The sequence below is a fragment of the Enhydra lutris genome, unplaced genomic scaffold (assembly GCF_002288905.1).
Source record: "Enhydra lutris kenyoni isolate GAN:26980312 unplaced genomic scaffold, ASM228890v2 scaffoldscaffold15, whole genome shotgun sequence".
NCBI classification, from domain to species: Eukaryota; Metazoa; Chordata; class Mammalia; order Carnivora; family Mustelidae; genus Enhydra; species Enhydra lutris.
In genome coordinates, this window is record NW_019154099.1 from 6581439 (window position 1) to 6598038 (window position 16600).

A 16600-nucleotide genomic window follows, 5' to 3' on the forward strand; every position below is an offset into this window, starting at 1 on the left:
CCACTGAGCCACCCAGGTGCCCCTCTCCATTGCCTTTTGATGGAATTCCTTTGTCCCTTGACTCTGCCGGAGTTGGTTCCGTTCCTTGTACCTAAAATCTGTGAGTGGTGAGCACCTGGGTGGCTCAGTTGGTTAAGCCTCTGCCTTTGGCTCAGGGAATGATCCCAGGGATCAAGTCCCGCACTGGGGGGCGGGGGGGGGTCCTTGCTCAGCAGGGAGTCTGCTTTGCCTTCTCCCTCTGTCTGCTGCTCCCTCTGCCTGTGCTCTCTGTCAAAAATGAGTAAGTAAATAAATAAATAAAATCTATGAGTAGAAATGAAATAAAAGCCTTCTTAGGCATGAGAAGTTGTGGAGAGAACAGAGGGGCAAAGCTAGGAGAACAGAGTGGGCAAAAACGTGCTTGGACAGGGGACAGAATGTAGCTAAGTTGGGGAGATGGAGGCCTTCTTAGCAGGTGCTCCTGGGTCAGTCTGCCCTAATGGAGCCATTCTGGGGGTTCACAGCCTATTCTGGTTGTCTGGTCGGGTTCGTAAGGACCAGGGTCCATGTGGGTTGTGCTGTGTTGATGCCCTATAGGCTTTTAAAATATTTTGGGTTTTATGTCTTTATTTGTAGGGTTTTTTTTTTTTTCCTAAATTGTGGTAACCCCCGCCCCCGCCATGTAACGTAACATATAACATCTTAACATTTGTGGTATAGTTCAGTAGTATTAAGTACTCGCATTGTTGTAAGGCAGATCTCCAGAATTTATTTGTCTTGCAAACTGAAACTCTGTATCTAATAAACAGAACCCTCCCTTTCCTCCCTCTCTGTAGCCCCTTTTTGTCTCTATGACCGATTACTCTAGATACCTCATGGAAGTAGAATCAAAAAGTATTTGTCCTTTGGCATTTGGCTTCTTTCCCTTAGCACGATACCTTAAGTTTCATTCATTGTGTGGCACATGACAGAATTTCCTCCCTTTTAAAGGCCGAATAATATGCCGCTGTATATATATGTTACATTTTCTTTATTCATTCATCCATCCACGGATACTGGGTCACTCCCACATCTTGGCTAGAGTGAAAAATGCTGCTATGAATGAGGGGGTGCAGATATCCCTTCAAGGGCTTTTAAATATTTTGAATTACCCCTGGGTGCTACCATTTTGTCTTGGCTCGGCAGAGCGATCTTGGGAGGTTTAATGGCCGAAGGTATCCTCGATCCCAGTGTGGCACAGGTAAAATGTGGAGTTCAGCTGAGGAGCTCCAGATGTGGTGAAGATGTTCTATAGAAAAGTCCTGTGCAGGGAAGAGTGCCCAAGTGAGGGTCGATAGGGAGTCACAGACCTCTGACTGTGGGGGGCCCAGTGAGGGCTCAGAGTCCAGGGAGTGCTGCTGGTTGACTGCGTCCAGCTAAGTTAGACCAAAGACGCAGACGTTCAGCCTCAAAGGCCAGCACAATGGATGGCACCCAAGGGAAGAGGTACTGCCGTAACTTCTTAAGGCCCCTACTCCTTCTGGACCTCATGAGAGTGTAAAAACCGTACTCCTCAGCGCACTCTTGGAAGAGAAGCAGAGGGTAAAGCGAAATATCTGAGAGACACATGTTACCTACATGGATTGTGAAACTACTAGCCATCTAGTTACTTCTGTTCTTGGCAAAGGTGTGGGTAGGCAGCGAAGGAAGACTAGATCAGGGACAGATTAAATTAAAAAGTATTTTTCTTTCTGCACATCCAAGAAATGTGTGTTAGCTTTGTGGGACCCTGCTGTATTTCCCCACTTCCTGGCCAACGTCGTGTACCCCAGCCACATGGGACTACACATCAGCCCGCTCAGGCCCCCCAAGAGCCTATGGGGCTCCGAGCAAGTCACTCAGCTGTTGCTGTGCACATCCTGGAGAAAAATCAATGGTTTCCAAGGTGCCTCAGCTGCGAACTCTATGTGCTTCTTCTGTTCGTTCTGTTCTCTCGCTGTGGAACTCTCCCTTCCCCACTTGAAAAAAAATCATTAGCCCTTCAAGAGCCATACCAAATGCCACGACTGGGAAATTTATTGAGGTCTGCGCTCCATCCTGTGTTCTCTCTCCAGGCAGAATTAATCACACCATTTCCCCTCCTGCCTTTTGCATTTGATGGTTGTGTATCTGTCTGCCTCTCCAGGCCATGAACACGTTAAGGGCAGCGAGCACATGGTTTTGTTGTTGTGCCCTGGCTCCTGACACAGAACCTGGCAGAACTGGGCCCTAACAAGTGTTAGTGAACAAAATGAATGAGCTCTCTCCTGTCTTTCCCGTTTTTACCACCCCAATATCCCATCCAAATGGCCTTTAATTATATTCATCTTTGATCTAAATACTGGTAAGTGTCTATTCCTACCCATTGATTATAGCATTTAGTGAAAGAGCTCGAATATAATAGCCACTCATATGGTGGCTGATTTGACTGGATGTCTTGGTTTCATGCCTTTGCTCCCAAAATGTCGGTATTTGAAGAGACCCTACAAACCAGCTAGTACAACCCGTCAGCTGGTGTTGGTGATGTCTGCATGCCACTGTGTGGGCGTCTACACTATGTCCCTGTAACTCTGTGCTGCTGGATGATTAGCTCTTTTTGTTCATTTATTGACAGCATTTGGTTTGTGCTTTCTGATGTTGATGGCAGTGAACAAGTTGAGACGACAGTTCTAGAAAGAAGGGATGGAATGTGGCAAGGGAGGAGGTATGAGTGGAGTGCTTGGGGCCATTATTGCATTGGGAGCTCAGTATTGTGGCTGCAGAGTTAGAGAGCCCGTGGTTAGAGAGGTAGAGGGGCAGCTGATGAAGCTGGAGAGACGCAGAGGTCAGGTCATGAAGGGCCTCTCTTGTTATTCAAAGGAATTAGTTTTCTTTATGTTGGCATTGGGGATCTTTCTTTCTTTTTCTTTTTCTTTCTTTCTTAAAGATTTTTATTTATTTATTTGACACAGAGAGACAGATCACAAGTAGGCAGAGAGAGAGGGGAAGCAGGCTCCCCGGCGAGCAGAGAGCCCAATATGGGACTCGACCCCAGGACCCCGAGATCATGACCTGAGCTGAAGGCAGAGGCTTTAACCCACTGAGCCACCCAGGAGCCCCGGCACTGAGGATCTTGAAGGACTTTTGAGCAATGGATTGATAGATATATTAGAAAGACTTGCTGATAGCCTTTTGGTTGATAGCTGTTGAGACATAAGGTAAGGAGGTGATTTTAATATTGCAGGAAAGGATGAGGGCTTGGCCCAAGGCTGTGGTGGAGGGGATGGGACGAGGAACAGGAATAAGAGATATAAGATCTACATGTAAGGGGGCCTAGTGAGGTGGATGAGAGGCAAAGACTGGAGGGTGACTTCTGATTTGATGATGGGCTCCTGGGTGGAGGGCAGGGGTGAGCTGAGGAAGAGGAGCTGGGGGACCCTCTAGGTCACAATGGTTAATCTTCATTTTCATCTACTATTCCAAAACTCAGAAGAAAGTTGTGGTGAAACATACAGATACGACACTGACAGTCCCTAGAGAGGACACCCAGGTTGAGGACCTCCGGGGACACCCAGATGTAAGGAATAGGCAGGCAGGGAGGAGCCAGCAGAGGACATGGAAGAGGAGGAGCCAGAGAGTGGGAGAACAGGAGGTCATGCCAAGGTGAACCTATTAAAGGGGAGAACTCCATCAATGGAGTTAAATGCTACAAAGAGAAGCAGGACCAGTACCTTGACAAGATCATTTATTTTATTTTATTATTACTCATTTATTTATTTATTTTGGTACAGATGGGGAGACATGGAAGAAGGTTTGGGGATGGGAGGAGAAGTTGAGAGAGGGAGGGAGAGAGAGAAGAAGAAGGAGTCAGAGGAAGAGGGGGAGGAGAAGGGTGTTGGGAGGAAAAAAGGAAGGTGGAAGGAAGGATGGGACGGTAGGGAGGAGGGGAAGCATGAGGTCCTTTATTTTAGAATTTGGAGGGGCGCCGAGAGAATAGTTGCAGTAGAGTGCTGAGTCAGGAGGCCTAAAGGTGGAGATAGAAAACTTTCTAGAAGTTTGTTTGGCTGAGAAAAGGAAAGAGAACATGACAAGCAGAGAGAGTCACTTTTTTTTTTTTTAATTTTAATAAGATAGGAGAGACTTGGAAGTACTGGTATGCTGGGAAGAAAGTGCCAAATGAGAGGAAGGATCGAAGATCAGGAAAAAGGAACAATTGGGGGAGCAAGGAACCTGATGTCGGGGTGGGTGGGGGGTTGGAGGAAAGTTGATCCTTTCCTCAAAAACCTTGAGGAAGGCTGTTGGGACAGGTGCTGAGCAAGATGGTAGTTCGTGTGGCGAGTGCAGGGGTTGAACAGGAGACATTTGAGGGTGTCTGTGCCTGTGGACTCTCTTTACAGCAAGCCAGGACAGGACACACTCATTTGAGAAAGGCTGATGACCTGATGACGGTGAGCAGGGCCAATTCGGGAGGTGTGGCTGAGGTTCACGTTCTCTTCCTGTCATTCCCTACCTCGTGACCCTAAGAAATTTATCCAAACACTGTGTGCCTCAGTTTCCTCATCTGTATAATGGAGAGGGTAAGAATCTGCAATGGACTGTTTTAAGATGAAATGTGTTAGAATACACGGAGGGCTTAGAACAGTGCCTGGAGTACCATAGGCACTGTGTCGCAACTGTCCTTGCTGGTGTCATCTCCGCTGTCACTATCTGCTGAGCCACATGGTCTCCGGTGCCTGATGGGAGCTGTAAAGATTTGGACCAGCTGTTGAATAAAATAGAAGGGACTGAAGAACTCGAAAGTCTGAAAGTTTGCTGAGTGATATGCGGGGGATGCAGGCAAGACCAGGTTGCGAGACCAGTATGCAACATACTGTAGCAGTGTTGATCTATCCGCCCCTGTGTGAAGTTACCCTCAAATAATGATAGGCTTTGTTTCCCTTTTCTAGAGGAGGAAACTTGAGGTGTCGAGAATTCCAGTGACTTGCCTCGGGGCACGTGCTGGTAGGCAGCAGGAGCCAGTGTTGTGACTCCAGCGCTCAATCTTGGAACTACAATCGGGGTACAAAACACACCACAGAACAGCTCACAAACCAAGCCGTCACCAGGCTTTGGAAGCCGAAATTCTGGGGCAATGTTGGGGTTGTAGCAGAAGCTGGGAAAGAACAAAACACGTGGGATAAACAGAAAGATCTGGTTTTGTGAAGCACTTTTAGGACATTGACTAGGGGCAGTTTCCTTCAAAATAACAAAAGGCTAGGTCACATCTCACTTACTGGAAGCACAAAGCCAAATTCTGAGGATTCTGGTAAAGAAGCCTTTCGATAAAGAGACCCTTTATTCAAGGACTTGGCTCAGAATTAAAGATAATGGAACAGATGATGTGTATTATCTGGAAAACATACATGGTGGGATCCAGCAGAGTGCCCAGCACACCACAGTGATTAGCACGTGTTTACGGAAGGAATGTCTAATTAAGTGATGGCTCTGTAGGTGTGGTAAGGGGGTGGGGAAGAGATTTGGGGATCTTTTAGAAATTAGTCAAACAGAGGAAGTCCTATTAAGAGGCTTTTTCATTAACATTTTACAGTGTACCTCAAAATTGCTTGAAATGTCTGTAAATTTTCACCTAAACAATTGAAATCACTCGACCACATTAACTATCCTAACAGCCACGCCCCACCAGCTTCTAGGCGGTAACAGCCCAGCTGGTTTAAATGGGTCTCCATGGTTACAGGCATGCTCTGGTTGCCATGGTTACATCTCCCAGTCCCTGGCAGGAGTTAGAAACATGTATTTGAAATTTCAAAGGATTTTTTTTCCTCTCTAGCCAGCCTACCCAGAAATCCAGGGTTCGAAGGTCTGAGATGAAAGTTTCAGTGACCTCTTGGGAAGGAAAGGGGGAGATGGTAATAATATTCATGACAGTTGTCATCGATCGTTGAACGAGGAAGGAAGGATTCCGAGGGGACCTATTGTGGCAGCAGGAAGATATCCCCCTCTCATGAGCCTCAGTATTTTGCTTCACTAGCAGAGGAGGAAAACTGGGGTCGGGGAGCAATATATTGTCTGATCTGGTTCCCGGGGGGAAGGGGGATGCTGGTCACAGGTGGAGATGGAATTCTTTCATGCTAAAGTCCCTTTAGAGGCACCATCCATCTCTTGGCCATAGCGGTGCTGTAGCCTCTTTGCATTAATTCCCCCCACAGTTCTCGGTTTGAATCCTCTCTCCGGCCTATTTTGGCCCCACCAGGCATCTGTGACAAGGCACCTGTCCAGGTCAAGACCCTCCGTTCGAACTGGCTTTTCTTGGCAGAGGGAGCCCAGGTGGAACTCTAGTGCCCCCTTGTGGCCTCTCTGACACTTTCAGCTCGACCTCCCCCCGCCCCCCAGGGGAAAAAAAAACCCAAACCGAGGTTTTACTGCTAGTATTTAGGAAGCAAAATGGTCTTTCTCCATGCATTAATGGATGCGTCCTCCTCTCCTTCCCTCCCACAAACGTCACTGGGTAGCCATTACATTTCGGCTTGGCCCCAGAAACAGTACTCTTAAGAACAGGGTATTGCCTTCACAGAGCTCACAATTCGGGTGTGGGGAAGGGACGAAGCAAGTGAACAGCTCCCAATAGTCATAGGAGCAAATGGGACAATGACAGCGGGAGGGACCCATGTGCCTGGGAAACCGTGTACACTATAAAAGTAGAAGGCTTTTTGGAGCTGGATGTTCAAAGAACCCGTCCTTCAAAGTTGAAAGATGAAATAAGGACCCTGATCTCATCACGCAGGGGATTCCGTCATCAAAACACCACGGGGTCTACTAGGCAGTAATACCTGGGTTTTTCTGGGTCCCTATGCTTCTCCCTCTGCAGTCAGAAGCAGGGACGGAGACAGTGCTGGTGGCAACACCTGGGAAGAAGGTATCTGGAGCAGACTGAATCCAACACAGCCCCGCTGGCTGACACTAACGGGCACCCTGAAGCAGAGGTGGTGGAACCTCGTGGAAGGACCAGGTTGTTCCCCGGGCAGAAGGTGGGGTGCATGCGTGAGCCAAGGGGCACACACAGGCTGAGAGGGGGCGCCACCCCCAGGTGCAGCGGGCAAGGTTTTGTGAGCGAGTCAGAAGAGATGGCCCTGCACTGTGAGGGCTACGGAGTCATTGGAAGACATTGAGTAGGGGGTAACGTAATCAAACGTGTGCGGTACAAAAATTGTTACGATGGCGCTGCGTTTGTGACTTACGTTCAGGAATGACTCCCGCGCTCTGCATTGGGTGCCGTGGTGGACGGTGGTACCTGTTCACAGAAAGGGGGAATCCAGGAGAGGTCAGAAGAGCATAGCAGCCACGCCTCCCGGCTTCTTGTGTGTTCTCCCAGAGATAGTCTTGGCTTCTACAGGCATATTTCAATTTAAAGCAAATAATGGATTCTATTTGTTCATGGGTTTGGAGCATCAAGTGGAGATGTCCACGGAGCAGAGGATTTTTTTAAAAAAGATTGATTGATTGATTGAAGAAAGGCAGCAGGTGCATGCACGCACATGCACAGGGAGAGGTACAGAGGGAGAGGGACAGATGCAGACACCCCGCTGAGCGTGGGGCTTCACGGAGTTGGGGTGGGCTCAACCCAGGGCTCAATCTCTCGACTGAAGTCATAACCTGAGCCAAAATCAAGACTTGGAAGCTTAACCGACTGAACCACCCAGGGACCCCTTCACTTAATCTACCTTGAAGATGGTTCCATATCAGGATGTACACAACTGACTCATTCTTTTAATAAAGCAGTGTTGCAATTTCTTTAAAGCCAGTCCCCCTGTGATGGGCATTTATGTCTTACTATTGCAAACAATGCGCAATTTGAAATGATGTGTCCTTTTATACTTCTGTGAGTATACGTGTAGGCTAAATTCCTAACAGTGGAATTACTGTTCTATGTGATTTTTATGAATATTCACAAATCGCCAAAAAGGCCACAACAGTTTATAGTCCTTCCAACAATGTGAAGAACACATTTCCTACCACCCTTGCCAACAAAGTGTTTTAACATTTTTTACTTTTCCTGACCTATTAACTGAAAAGTGATTTCTTATTGTAGTTTTAACTTGCTTGTCTTTTTTTATGAGCAAGATTGAATTTTTCTTCATATATTTAATCTTATACTATTTTTCTTCTATGAATTGGGCTCATACTCTTTGCCCATTTATCTGTTGGCTTGTTGATTTTTTTGTTGTTGAATTTTTTTTTTTTTTTAAGTAGGCTCCACACCCAGCATAGAACCCAATGCAAGGCTTGAACTCACAAACCTGAGATCAAGAACTGAGTTAAGGTCAAGAGTTAGACGCTTAACCAGCTGAGCCACCCAGATGTCCTTTGTTGTTGAATTTCTTATCGACTTTTATCAGTTATTCAAATGCTAAGGAAATTACACTTTTGTCTGTGACATGAGTTGCAAATATTCATTTGTCTTTTGAAGCTTTCAATTTTTCTTTAATGTCATCCAGTTCATCAACATTTTATTTTAGGACTTCTAGAAGTTACGTTATCCTATGGCAGTCCTTGCCCATTCTGAGATTATGAAATTAAGTTCTCTCACATTTTCTTCTAGTACTTTTATGGTTTCATTTTAAAAATATTTATTTATTTTTTAAGATTTTATTTATTTGTCAGAAAGAGAGAGAGAGTGTGTGCAGAAGCGGGGGGGGGGCAGCAAACAGAGGGAAAAGCAGTCTCCCCATTGAGCAAGGAGCCCAATGTGGGGCTTGATCCCAGGACGCTGAGATCATGACCAGAGCTGAAGGCAGACACTTAACTGACTGAGCCACCTAGGGGATCCCTCCCCATTATGTCTTTTCTTGAGGTATAGAAATTAGAACAAGAAACAGTTTTCTAGGAAGACACACCATAGTTTTGTCCAAATGTAGCACCACTTTTTATTCCTCGTATTCCTTTTCTCTCTGATGTAATAACCTATTAGCTTTAAAGAGATGCGTATAATTCTAATTATTTTTATTATTTTGGCTATAGCTACACAGTGTGTTGGTCTAAATGAATTCTGAACCCTTTTCTGCATTACAACTTAAGAATTCAAAGCTCATACTCTAATAATTTATATTATTAATGCCTAAATTAATGTGATTACTGCCCACATTGAAGTGCAATTCCTGGGGAGGAAGTACAAACAAAGCTCATTTAAAAACAGTTACCTATGTAAGAAAAAAAACCCCACCTTACTATTATTACTTTTTTAGATTTTGTTTATTTGAGAGAGAGAGAGAGCATGAGCAGGGTGAGGGGTAGAGGGAGCAGCAGGGTCCCCGTTGAGCAGGGAGCCCAACATCGGGCTCAACGCCAGGACCTGGGATCATGACCTGAGCAGAAGGTAGATGCTAATTGACTGAGCCACCCATGAGTTCCCCAGACCCCCATCTTATTATCTTTAGAAACATAACATTCACAAATTATGTAATTGCAATGCATAGGAGGCCAGCGGCACTATGGTAACTTATCTGATTGCTAATCGAAACCAAATATTTATTAAAGAACTACTTCCACTTGACAACACTTAAAAAAAAATCCATTTCTTGGGGCGCCTGAGTGGCTCAGTGGATTAAGCCGCTGCCTTCGGCTCAGGTCATGATCCCAGGGTCCTGAGATTGAGCCCCACGTCGGGCTCTCTGCTTAGTGGGGAGCCTGCTTCCCCCTCTCTCTCTGCCTGACTCTGCCTACTTGTGATCTCTCTCTGTGTCAGATAAATAAATAAAATCTTAAAAAAAAATTAAAAAAAAAATCCATTTCTCATTAATCCCTGTCAGGCTTTTCACTGACTGATTTGTTTGTTTGTTTTCACGTTTTCACCTGCCTAGAATATATTCCCTTCTTTAGGTAAACATACCTCCAGTTTTCTTCAGGGAAACGTTCTGGCACAGAGACTAGAAACCAGCGGAGTGCCTGGTGAATCCAGGGGCCCATCAGTGCCCTCGGTCAACACTATGGCCAGCTAGAAGTTGCTAACATGAGGCCGCCATCTTGGGCTTGAAAAAGCAAAGGTGAATTCAGTTCCCATTTGGTCATTAGTTTCTGAGTTCTGCTGAAAAACCTGCCACAACTTGGCAACTTAAAACAACAGAACTTATTTTTCATAGCTGTGGAGTCCACAAGTCCGAAATCAAGGTGCTGGCTGGGCCACACTTCCTCTGAAGTCTCCAGGGGAGAATCGTTCCTTCCCTCTTCCAGCTTCTGGTGGCTTGTAAAGTGCCTTGGCTTGTGGCAAATAGAACTTTCTCTAATAAAGATACCAGTCATTAGATGTAAGGCCCACCCTCAATCCAGGATGATTTCATCCTGAGTCTAATTACATCTTCAAAGACCCTTACTCCAAACAAGTCACATTGTGATTCTCTGGGTGGACATGGCTTTTGAGGGCTACCATGCGCCTACTGCCCTTGGCACTTCTCCAGATCTAGGCCTCCAGGTGCTCAGGAGAGAATTTGAGACTCTCCTATCTCCCTTCTTGCTTCCACCGAGTTTTATGTGGGGGTTTGTGATCCCCACTTTGGTTCTCCCCTCTCAAAAGCTGCCTCAGACATTAAATACCTTCTATCCAAGATACATGATTAATTGGCAGGGTCAGGCAAGCTTCCTTGCTATTGATTGGGTTGAAGGTGGCAATTTTCCACAATTTGTCATTTCCCTTTCCTTTTTCTTGTCTCGTTTGTAAAAAGAAAGGCTAAATAAATCATTCTGAATTGTCCTGTGATTCATACATTGCAGCAGATTGTACTGTGATTTGTATGTTGCAGCAGAATGTGGTGGATACACTGTGATGACTTCATTTCTCATCTACGTTGTGCTCAGTGTGCTTCTTGATGTCAGAAGGTCTGATGGAAGCCAAGAAGCAGGAGACAAGGACTATCTTACTGGGTGGAACCTTACCTGGCTCAGGTATCTGTAAAGCATTTCAGTTATGCATGCTTCCTCCCCACACACAGACTCATCACCCCGAGACCTGGACCAGAAGATACCTAACGGGAGAGTCACATGCCCAGGTAGTAATACTGATAACCTGGGGAGAACTGACAGGCAGTTGGGTGGTATCCTATTTTGGAAAACAGAATACTGGTATTATTATTATTATTATTTTAAGATTTTATTTATTTATTTGACAGAGAGAGACAGTGAGAGAGGGAACATAAGCAGGGGGAGTGGGAGGGGGAGAACCAGGCTTCATGCTGAGCAGGGAGCCCAATGCGGGGCTTGATCCCAGGACCCCGGGTCCATGACCCGAGCCGAAGGCAAACGCTCAACTGACTGAGCCACCCAGGCACCCCAGAACACTGGTATTCTCATTGGAATATGGGTAGGAATGAAAACTGAGATGGGGGCTAACCCAAGCATCAGCTGTTTTTGTGTGTAGCATGTGTTACTTTGTTTCCAGATATAGCACTTTTATTTTCTTTGACTGAACTACCCTCCCAACATTGAAGTCTGTGTGGTTGGGTAGGATTTAGCTCCACAGGAAGGGGATGTGAGCCACCCTGGGTAACCGGGTGCTGTCTCTCCTGACCGTGATTGATTCAGGGATGAACAAATGACCAAAGCTTGTCCTTGGAGCCAATTAGCATTAGTCCTTGGGCTTTGACTGGATTTAATAGGAAGAAGCTTTCTTTTCATTGGGTTGCAAAGCTGGTAGGCTGTTGCTTTAAAGGTGCTGCTATCCACGGTTGTCACCAACTAGGAAGCCCATGCAACCATCAAGTCCACACAAAGGAAAGCAGGCTGAGGGACAGGGACAGAATCCTACTGGCATAATTTGGGCCTTCAGATCCAGTTGTACCTGAAACCAGGGCTACATTCTAGACTTTTCATTACATTACATTATAAAAGATAAATTATCTTTTTTTTTATAATTGCTGAAGTCAGTTTGAGTTAGATTTCTTTCCCTTGCTGCCAAGAGTCCTGATGAATATGGGACTACTCTGAGATTATAAGGAAGGAATGGGTAGGTCTACGAAAGTCCGTGAGGGTTTATCATCCAGGGTCTACAACGATAACCATCATTGATTGTTGGATTTTGTGCTAATTGTTTACATCTGTCATTTCTATAATCCTCATAGCAGCCTGTGAGGTATTACCGGTCTCATTTTAAGACAAATTTGGCTGAAATAGGTTAGGGAAATTTCTCTAGTCTACACAGCTAGTAGCAGAGCTCAAATTCCATTCCAGGCTGCCATTTCCAATGTTTTTGTTCTTAATTAGTTTAGTGTAGCTAACTCCCCTATGTTAGTGAGGTCTCTGTGCCCCGTGATAGAAGGAGCACATCTGTTTTCATCTCAGAGCATTGACTGTATGAAGAGAAAACTTTAGGACTTGATACCTTTTCAAATGGCCTGTTTGGCCAACATTACTCCATCCTTTGGACAGTAGAAGGGTGGTTATCAGAGACTTGAAATGAGTTTTGCAGTTCTTTTTAATATTCTAGCATAGGTCCTTTAAATTTTTCAGCCATAACACAATCATGCCCCTTTGTTTCTTTTTGCCATTTTTAAAATCTACTGTCATCTTTCTTTTGTTAGCAAATGCAGAAAATGGTATCTAAAAGTAAACCCACTTGCTTTCAAAGTTCTTTAGTTAAGATAATTAGCTGTCAAGGCACGGTTATCTATGACCTCAAAGCACTTCGGTAACACTGATGAATTTTGCTAAGGAAAAATCATAAGGCAGAGACTACCTCTGGAGTTTGTCACTAGCATCCATTGGGTGGGCCCCTGGCCCTTTCAGTGTTCCTCACTGCCAGGGTATTCAGTGATCTCATGGGCCACAACAGCCAGGGACAAGAATCTTATAACCTAACTATTCCGAAAGACTCCTCCATTTTATTTTATTTTTTTGCCAGAAAGAGAACAAGCAGGGGGAGCAGCAGACTTGCTCCCACTAAGCAAGGAGCCAGATGTGGAACTCAATCCCAGGGCCCCAGGATTATGACCTGAGCTGAAGGCAGACGCTTAACAAACTGAGCCACCCAGGCGTCCTAAGATTCTTCCATTTAAAAAGTAGCCTAAGGGGCGCCTGGGTGGCTCAGTGGGTTAAAGCCTCTGCCTTCGGCTCAGATCATGATCCCAGGAGGTCATGATCCCAGGGTCCTGGGATCGAGCCCGCATCGGGCTCTCTGCTTAGCAGGGAGCCTGCTTTCTCCTCTCTCTCTGCCTGCCTCTCTGCCTACTTGTGATCTCTGTCAAATAAATTTAAATTAAAAAAAAAAAAAAAAAGGTAGCCTGAGAGAAGGCATTCTAATGAAACCAAATTATCACTGACAGTAGAATTTTGAGCCCCAAGGTAGCAGGCTGGGAAAAATGTCTGAAGAATAAAGCCTTTTAGGCATTGATTTAGTCAATAGAAATGACAATCCACTCTTCATAATGCAAGTTATTGCTGGTACCTGTGATTGTAGCTATGCAACATAAAATGATTATGTAGATAAGTAGTGCAGTGATTCTCAAACCTGAGTTTACAAAGAATGACCTGGGAAATTGTTAAAAACAGAGATTACCTGACTCTAACCTCAAACATTTCCATTCAAGAGGGGTTGGCTCGGGAACCTGTATTTATCAATCTCCTCAGGAACCTTCATTTATCAATCCCCTCAGGTGATGCTGATCAATCGCCTCAGGTGGTCCAAGGATCACAAATTAAGAAAAAAATGAATGAAAATATTCTTCCACGTCCTGTAATTCTAATGATTAATTACTCAATTGGTATCTGTTGCATTCATTTAGTGCTGTTTACCTCTTAAAAATAATGTACATAATCCTTAATAATTAGGCCCATGAGGAGGAAATGAACATTCATGACAAATTTTGAGAAAATAGAAAAACGACTCCAGCTCTACTTAAAATAATTAGTTTTGGTGACATGTATGGGCAGAATTTCAATGTGTTAATTTTCTGCTGAGGACATGAGTACATGCTGTCTTCAGAGCACTGGGCCTAAAGGGTGAATTCAGACATGGTTGGGAAATTCAGACATAGCCAGGAGGGTAGATCTTTGGTATTAGGACCCATCTGGCTAACTCCTCTGTGAGGTTTATGACTTGGCTAAAGCATACTCGCCTCTGGGAGGCTTCCTTTCACCTTCTAAAACTGGGTCAGATGCCCTTGTATGGGGTTCCTAGCATCAGTAGCAGGGACCAACCTTGAGCCCCCATATTTCTTATATACCGCCCACACTAGTACAGTTCTTCGAACACTTCCCAACTAATGCTTCAAGGCCTTTGCATATGTGGTCAGTACTGCTCACACTGCTAGCGTCTTTTTCATTTTTAGGTTTCAGCTTAAATGACGTCTCTTCAGAAAGACTTGCCTTACCATTTTACCTGAAAAGTTTCTTGTTCTCAACTAACCCTATATAATAAAAAATCAGGATGTTATAAAAAGGGGGGGATTAACCTCCCCCACCCCAAATTAAAAAAGAACACATGCTTTCTGAAAGAATCTGGGAAGTAGAGAAAGGAAAAAAAAAAGGTGATCATCAAACACCCCTGAAAACACCCACCAACTGTTCTAAAGCCTTATGATACATAGAACAATGGAATCTTGGTTATAAGCCAGCTCGAGCCCCTCTTAGGTCATGATGCTCTTAAGAGCACTTCCAATTTGTCTTGCATGTTTAAAGAAACAGTTACTATTTGTAGTTAGATTGGGATAATGAAAACGTGGCAAGTGAGGTTTCTTCCTAAAATGATCTGATTGGCCAGAATATATTTTTGTGGAATATATATTTTTTTTTTTTGCTAGTATTGCTGGCTTCAGACAAGTTAATTATATTAAAAGAGAACAAAAATAAAAGTCCACAACTTCTCAGATAGAGATGAAACTTTATTTATACGTAAAAAATTATACACCAGGAATTCTCTTCTAAAAAGTCTTTTCCTGTAGAGTTCAAAATGAAAAGATTCAAAGGGGCAGTGTATAGCTCTTTATAGTATTTTACAAACTAGAGTCACAGTTGAACAATTTTTTAAGCTGCAAAAAAAAAAAAAAAAAACCCTCTCCTATAATAGGAAATGCATGACTTCTGTACTGCAGACTTAAATCTCACGATGGCATCAAAAGCCAAAGTAAAATAAATTAGTATCATGAAAGAGAAGAGCTGGCACTGATGTTACACAGGCACTATTTCTAACCACTTTCCCCCCACGTTAATTCTTCTTCTGAGCTACGTAACTCAACAGAGAATTGCTTTTTCTGACAATGCTTATCATTAGCATGGAAGAAGTACAAAAGAGACATGACAGAACTCTTGTAGACAGTTTAACAATTCATCTCCCATGATCATACGTTTGAGCAATAATATTAACATTATCCACCCTATATAAGAAATAAAAAGTGCCATCATGTTTGGGGACCAAATCATTTATAGAATAATTACTAATCTATTCTGGAGCATATAAGTTTCAGTACCATGTCAATCTCAAACTCACTTTTTTAAAAAAGATTTTATTTATTTACTTGACGGAGAGAGAGTGAGAGAGGGAACACAAGCAGGGGGAGTAGGAGAGGGAGAAGCAGGCCTCCCGCTGAGCAGGAAGCCTGATTTGGGGCTTGATCCCAGGACCCTGGGACCATGACCCAAGCCGAAGGGAGACACTCAACCGGCTGAGCCACACCCAGGCGTCCCTCTCAACCTCACTTTTAAATAAGTCATTAAGTCAGAGAACTACTAAAAGTTTAAGAGATAAATTAAATGTCAAATGGTTGTTATATCCGAAGACGATTAAAAACTTTTAGTAAGACCATGGCTTTTTTTTTTTTTTTTAAGAGCAGGGCTTAATTTACAATATTTTGCCCAATATAAAAAGGCTTTAATTTATCTGATAATGAATGGGTGAAGCCATCATCTCTCACCTTCTGTCCCCATTCCCAATTCTCTCACTTGCTAAAGTCACCACTTATTTATCAGTAATGTGGTTACTTGTGGAAGTAACTCAATCTGAGATGACGATTTACAGAGGTGGACAAAAATCATGTAATTTCAGTTACAATGAACTTAGATGTCACCTTCAACGGAAAAGAAAGTTAAAGTATCTGCTTCACCCTTTGAACTGAGTGTTGCTCTTTTTTATTCTTCATTTTGAAGTTTCAAAGGAGGTCGCAGTTCTAGAAAACTTAGCCAAGAAGTATAGGAAATTAAAAAGTTCTTATTAGAAGATGTCAGCAATGCCAATTTTCTGCCAGAAGGATGGAGACTTGATTTAAGTAGGCTTTTCACCACTTTGGAAGAGGGGAGGGGCTGACATGAGCACCCTTCCATTCTGTGTAAACAGCAACTCTGTTCTGTTATCAATGCTGTTAGACTGGGCATAGTCCCTGTGGGGGGAGGGGCATAAAAACCTCCCTCTGGCCTGACATTTGATTAAAACTGCCCGGGTGGCAAGAAGCAATAAGGTGGTAACTCATGGAAAGCATTAGGCTGAAAGAAGAGGTTTTCTCCCTTTTGCTGAGGACAAAGATGCTTCAAGGTGAGGGGAAAAACAGTAAATAGGTGATACAGAAATACCCTATCTCCTTAAAATGAAGAAAACAAAGAAAAATAAGTAACCAAAGGTGACATTTTTACTTTAAAAAATACCAAGTTTCCC